We start from the raw sequence: 7,130 nt of genomic DNA, 5'->3' as shown, positions 1-7,130 counted from the left end.
CTACCTCTTTATCCTAGAGGCCTTGCTGTCTCAACGGCTCTGAGGATTCACCGTCCCCCGGCTCACTAGACCACACCCCCTTTCTCGAGTCTGTCTCTGCCAACTTTAGTTCTTTTAATCACAGCCTTACCGGATCTCACAGTACGTTCTGAGCTTTCTAATTTATGGGTGGTAATTTAAAAGGTACTCACCCTTCTTAGCTCGTCGTCCCTGTGGACCGGTCAGAGTCTGTGATCCTGTTCGTGACGCCAATTGTTGTATCCTGAAAAGTGGACCTGGTGTTGTGCCAGGTCAACACTTAACCCTTTCCCCCTCAGAGCGGACTAAGTGATATACAAAGTCCACGCTGAGCTTTGGTACAGATGACAGACTTCGAGTGAAGGATGGTTCAAAACGGTCTTTATTCACAGGCCTGGGGAGAACCTTCTGAGACCCCTCTCAGATCCAACTCCACCGATTCCCTAGCAACAATCACAATTATACAAAAATCAAGCCCCCCTCCCTATGGGCGGGGATAAAGCTATTCAGCATATACAGAGTTATAGCTAAATGGCAATTATAAACCGTGACATTTCATCTTCTGCCACCCACAAATGCCACATTTCTGTTATCGGTTGGTCCCATCACCTCCTGGCTGTGGGGCCTCATCTTAATTGCTCGACAAACATCCATTTGCCCGTAGCCAGGTGGTTTTGCTTGTTACATGTTTTCTTAAGATAACAATCCTCGTTAAGGCATGGAAAGCACAGACTTTGGCCTCATCTCGGGTTACCTCTGCAAAGCAAGCACACTCTGATTAGTCCCACCATACTTTGAAGAATGGAACCCTGTTGTGATTTACAATAAACAAATTCTTAGGTGCGTTATCTCACATATCTGTTGTCTCGCCTTAGCCAAACAGACATCCTCAATCTTCCCATGAGTTGTTCTGCAGTTTAATCTCTCAGCATTTGAAGTCACTTAATTATGTTTTAAAACTTAGCTGGGTAAATGCAACATACAGTCCTCCTATATCATTTAACTCAGGGTAGGGATTAACCCATTATCTCCACCTTGTACATTGGTGCTGCATTATACATATTCTAACATTAAAACTAAATTATACATATTCTAACATAAAAACTAAGGTATAATAATAATTTGGCTACTTCAGTGACTAAAGGAGAGAAAGAAAAAAGCGAATAGGAAGAGGTTGGGATAGAAGTAAAAAAAAACTATTGGGGAGGTGAGAGGTCCTAAATCGGCAGACTAGCTGTTACGTGCTGAACAAGTGCCTTCAGAAGCCTGTTTAAAATCTCTCTCTCAGACACTGACTTCCATCCACCTACAACCTTAACCCTCTCCCTCCTGCTCAGTCTGTGTACCTGTCTCTAATTTGTGGGTTTCTGTGTCTTTCTGAATGTTTGTGTAAGAGTGTCTGTGTGTTTTGTGTGTGTATTTGTGTCTGAATGTCTGTTTGTGTCTGTGTAGGTATAGACACAACACTCTTGCCTAATAATAATCTATCAATCTTAGTTTACATCTATTCAAATGACCCCCAGCATCAGCAGTTTTTTTGGGTGACAGTTCAAGATTTCCACCAGGCTTTGTGTGAAGACATGCTTCCTGACCTCACCCCCTGAATTGACTATTCTCAATGTAAAGGTTATGCCCTCTTGTTCTGGACTCCCCCACTAGATGGAATGGTTTCATTCTAAAATTTTGACTGACTGGATTGAGTTTTTTGACGAGCTAACAGAGGGTGAATGAGGGCAGTTCAGTTGATGCTGTGTATATGGACTTTAAAATGTCCTTTGATGAAGTACCACGTAAAAGGCTTGTTAGCAAAATTGAGGCCCGTGGGATAAAAGGGGCAGTAGCAGCAGGGCTAGTAAACAGAGTTGTGGTGAATGGCTGTTTTTCAGACTGGAGGGAGGTATACAGTGGTGTCCCGCTGGGTTCAGTACTGGGACAACTGCTGTCTTTGATATACATTAATGACTTGGACTTGGGGGTGCAGGGCACAATGTTGACATTTCCAGCTGACTTGAAACTTGGAAGTGTAGAAGACAGTGAGGAAGTTAGTAATAGACATCAGGAAGACATAGACAGGCTGGTGGATTGGGCGGACACATGGCAGATGAAATTCAATGCAGAAAAGTGAGGTTATCGAGTTAGGTAGGAGGAATGAGGAGAGACAATCCAAGCTAAATGGTACAACCCTTAGTGTTAGGGGGATTAAATACATGGGGTTACAGGGATAGGGTGGGATATGTGTTGGTGTAGGGGTTACGGGGATCGGGTGGGATATGTGTCGGTGCAGGCTCGATGGGCCGAAATGGCCTCTATCTGCACTGTGGGGTTTCTGTGATTCTGTGATTCTGTGAAATTTAAAGGGGGTGCAAGAACAGAGACACCTGGGTGTGTTTGTGCACAAATCATTGGGGGCAGAACAAGTTAACAAAGCAGATAATAAAGCATATGGGATCCTGGGCTTTATAAATAGAGGCATAGAGTACAACAGTCAGGAAGTTATGCTGAACCTATATAAAACACTAGTTTGGCCTCAGCTGGAGTATTGTGTCCAATTCTGGGCTCCACAATTTAGGAAGGGTGTGAAGGCTGTGGCGAGGGTACAGAAGAGATTTACTAGAATGGTTCCAGGGTTGAAGGATTACAGTTACATGGATAGACTGGAGAAGCTGAGGTTGCTCTCCATGGAGCAGAGAAGGCGAAGAGGAGATTTGATAGAGGTGTTTAAAATCAGGAAGGGTTCAGAACCAGTAAATACAGAGAAACTGTTTCCAATCACTGAAGGGTCGATAAAGAGAGGGCACAGATTTAAGGTGATTGGCAAAAGAACCAGAGGCGACATGAGGAAAAACTTGTTTATGCAACTAGTGGTTAGGATTTGGAATACACTGCCTGAATGGGTGCTGGATACAGATTCAATAGTAACTTTCAAAAGGCAAATGGATAAATACTTGAAGGGAGAAAAAAATGCAGGGATATGAGGAAAGAGCGGGGGAGTGGGACTGACATTCTTGCTCTTCGAAAGAGCTGGCACAGAATTCATGGGCCGAATGGCCTCCTTGTCTGCTGTAATATTCATTGATTCTATGATCTTAAACACAATTATCTCACCAGTTAATCCCTTACATATAAGGGAATACTCATCTAGTCTGAGGGACATCGTGCTCCCACTGCCACGGGAAGCCATTGCATTGACTCTGAACGCGGCGCTGTATGTATAGCTGATGCGTCCCTACGGGGAACAAGCATTCCATTGTACTTGTTACATATGGCAAATAAATCTAATCTGAATCTGCAACCTGTCCTCATAATTGAGCCCTTTTAGCTCCGGTGTCAGTCTGGTGAATGCGCTGCACCTACTCCAAGGCCAATATATCCTTCCTGAGATGCGGTGCCCAGAACAGGTGGGGTCTAACCAGAGCTCTGTCCAGCTGAAGCATCACTTCATCCCCTTTGAATTCCATCCCTCGAGATAAAGGCCAACATACCCCATTAGTATTTTAAATTAGTTTGTATACCTATCCACTAGCTTTTAGTGATTTCTGTTGTTGGACTCCTAAATCTCACTCTTCGTCTACAATTCCTAACTTCTCACTATTTAGAGACACGTGTATGTGTCTGCGAATGTGTGCCTGTCTGTCAGTTGGTCTGTTTGGCTCTTTATACGTCTGTGTTTAAAGGTCTGTGTGTGAGTCTGTGTTCCTGTGGGTGTGTCTCAGAGGCAGGAAGCAAAAGGTAATGTTCGATGGGTGTTTTTGTGACTGGAAGGCTGTTTCCAGTGGGGATCCGCAGGGCTCAGTACTGGGTCCCTTGTTTTTTGTGGTATATATCAATGATTTTGAATTCAATGTAGAGGCATTATTCAGATGTTTGCAGATGATACAAAAATTGGCCGTGTGGTTGATAGTGAGGAAGAAAGCTGTAGAGAGCAGGCAGATATTAATGGATTGGTCAGAGGACAGAAGAGTGGCAAATGGAAATCACTCCGGAGAAGTGTGAGCTAATGCATTTGGGGAGGTTTAACAAGGCAAGGGAATAATCAATAAATGGGAGGATACTGAAGTGTAGAGCAGCAGAAAGTCCTTGGAGCGCATGTCCACAGATCCCTGAAGGTGGCAGGTCAAGCAGATAAGGTCGTTAAGAAGGCATACGGGATACTTTCCTTTATTAGCCATGGCAGACAATGTGAGAGCAGGGGGGTTATGCTTTAACTGTATAAAACAGTAGTTGGGCCACAGCTAGAGTACTGCGTGCAGTTCTGGTCGTCACATTACAGGAAATATGTGATTGCACTAGAGAGGGCACAGAAGAGATTTATGAGGATGTTGCCAGGACTGGATAATTTTAGCTATGAGGGAAGATTGGATAGGCTGGGGCTGTTTACGTTGGAACAGAGGAGGCTGTGGGAAGATTTAATTGAGGTGTGTAAAATTATGAGGGCCCTAGATAAAGTGGATATGAAGGACCTATTTCTCTTAGCAGAATGGTCAATAACCAGGGGGCATAGATTTAAAGTAATTGTTATAAGAATTCGAGGGGAGCTGAGAACTTTTTTAACCCAGAGGGCGGTTGGGGTCTTGAACTCACTGCCTGAAAGGGTGGTAGAGGCAGAAACCCTCATCACATTTAAAAAGTACTTGGATATGTACGTAAAGTGCCGGAACCTACAAGGCCCCAGACCAAGAGCTGGAAAGTGAGATTAGGCTGGATGGCTCTTTTTTGGCCGACGTGGACACAGTGTACTGAATGGTGTCCTTCTGCACCATAAACTTCTATGATTGCATGATAATACTGAGAGTTTTTAATGGGTTAAATGTCCTGTTTCTGTACCTGGCGCACCATGACAGCTGAGCTCATGAGTTAAGACCTGGAGTTGGGCCCAAACACACAGCCTTGCCTTCTGAAAGATAGAGAACTGCCAACTGGGTCCAGCTGCCAACTGATCCACGTTACACAGAAAGGAAACGCCTTTTCCCAGGATATCTCCAGAGAGCAGAGCCACTCCCCGTGTGTGTGATTATAAATGCAGCAAATTCTGAGTCCGGATTCAGAACATTTCCACTCCAGCCACCTGAACCTGACTGAGGAATTCTGCAGAAGATGATGAAAGTTCTGCTCTTGGTTGTTGGATTCCTGCTGCTGACTCAGCCCAGCCCTGCTATAACTTCTCAATGCGGGTCATTTAGACAAGGTAATTTCCCCTGATCTTCCAGCAGCCAGTGTTCAGACAGCTTTATTTTTTAAACTATTGTATTCTCTGTTTGAATGTCATGGTTTGATTGCTTGAGCGAAGGTTATTGTGAGATTGTAAGAAAGTCTGAATAATTTAATCTGAACCAGTTCCACGGGTAAATCACCCGATTGTTCAGCGGGTACCTCAGTGGGTCGAGGGAATGGTGGGTGTTTGCTGATCCAAACAGACCAGCAATAAAATCACAAATTACTGGCCGGTGCCGAGTGGGCGGATCTCAGCCGGAGCATTGACCCGGTTGGGAGACTCGGTAATTGGCCTCAGTACCCAGGTACTGCGGAGGGGAAACTCCCAGTTGTTGCTCCCGATCACTGCTACCCGCTGCAAAGTGTGAGAGTGCGGACTCTGTGTGAGGACAGGAGCTGGAGACCCTTCAGTCCCTTTCCCCCACACTCACTGTCCAGTCTCTCAGCTGAAGAATGGTGAATTGGGAGCGATGCTGGAGGTGTCTGTGGAACCGGTACCCAGACATGAGTCAGGTTTTCATAACATGAGGGCAGGGAATGGGATCAAAATGGTTTCAAAGCAGGTTTATTTAATTGGAATAATTCTGCAGCCTTCACATGGACTAAGTAGAGGAGGCAAGCGGTGAAATTATCAATTGTCAGTAGTTGGGTGTCAGTTTGGCTCAGTTGGGAGTTGAGTGAACAAGTTGTGGGTTGATGCCCCAGTCCAGCACATACAGCCCAGCACTGGGGGAGTGCTGCACTGTTGGAGGTGTCATGTTGTGGATGAAACATTAAACGGAGACCCTGTCTACCTGTTCATGGGGCATGAAACATCCGGTAAGATTATTTGAAGAGCTGGCAGTTCTCCCAGTGCCTTGGACCGACATCACTCTCTCAACCAACATGAGCAGAGACTCCCCATCCTGTCCAATCCCATTTGCTGTTTGTGGGACTTTGCTGTGAGCTAATTGGCTGCCGCGTTTCCTACAAAACAGTGTCGGCACTTCAGAAACAATCCATGGTCTGTGAAACTCTTTGGGCCCTTCTGGTGCCGGGAAAGTTTATCCATCAATGTCAGATCTTTCCTCTCTGTGTCTCTGGTCTCAGATAGTGGGTGTGGTGGGCTGCATTCTGAGGAAATCCCCTTGGGCTGCCCTTCAGGACAAAGAGTGAGTCTGTACGGGGAGGGGGAGTGGTGTTGAGTTTCATTAAGTATAAAAGAGTTAAGTTTCATGTGTGGTCCAGAGTCAGTCCCAGTAACACTGACAGACTCGGCTTCATGTTTTCTCATTGTTCTCCCTCCCTCTGTGTACAGAGCCATCAATCAATTCATTGTTCATTTTGGATTTTAGTGTTCTGCACCAAGGTTGGAGGAGTGTGTCGTGCGGGCAGCTGTAGGACAGGCGAGGTGCCTTTCCCGCTAATGATCTGCTTCCCTCGGCAATGCTGCTTATTGCCACACTGAATGATCCAGTGATGGATCCCCACCAGCCCGAGCTCTCCACGTTCTCACTGAATGAAACCTTCCTTCACGGGAAGCAGGCTCTGTTTGATTGTTTAGGTCCTGTAACCCCTGACCCTGTGTTACTGCTGTCATAATAATGGGCTGTACTCAGAAATAAAACTTACTGCATTGATCACAGCTTCACATCCGTGTCTTGTTTCTCTTTAGGATCAGTGTGTCCGATGGCATGGGGTTCGGGGCGGAATGAGGCCGGGAGAAGATTTGGGAATTGCAGGAAATGGGAAGAGGAAACTGCTGCAGGCAATCTCTGCAAGTGTCTAATAACACATTCAGAAAGTTACTCAAATAAGACAGGTGCCCCAGCGTGTCAGCACTCTGACCGTTCAGTGTTCAGGATATCTCAGTTGAACGGGTTTGTTCAGGCAGATTGGAAGCGGACATACTTTGCATCAGA

General features: G+C 45.6%; 1 long non-coding RNA gene across 1 annotated transcript; it reads left to right on the top strand.

Moving 5' to 3' along the window:
- The first annotated feature begins 443 nt into the window (after window positions 1-443).
- On the top strand, window positions 444-6,859 carry LOC147095322 (uncharacterized). The gene is made up of 2 exons (XR_015074781.1): window positions 444-5,203; window positions 6,564-6,859. It is a non-coding gene; the product is annotated as an uncharacterized LOC147095322 (long non-coding RNA).
- Window positions 6,860-7,130: the final 271 nt, after the last annotated feature.

Source organism: Somniosus microcephalus, unplaced genomic scaffold (genome assembly GCF_052327205.1).
Source record: "Somniosus microcephalus isolate GS21.2 unplaced genomic scaffold, FLI_Smic_1.0 unresolved_chr1, whole genome shotgun sequence".
In the NCBI taxonomy this organism is placed as follows: Eukaryota; Metazoa; Chordata; class Chondrichthyes; order Squaliformes; family Somniosidae; genus Somniosus; species Somniosus microcephalus.
Note: the sequence above shows the minus strand (reverse complement) of the source record. Positions and strands in the feature narration are given on the sequence as shown.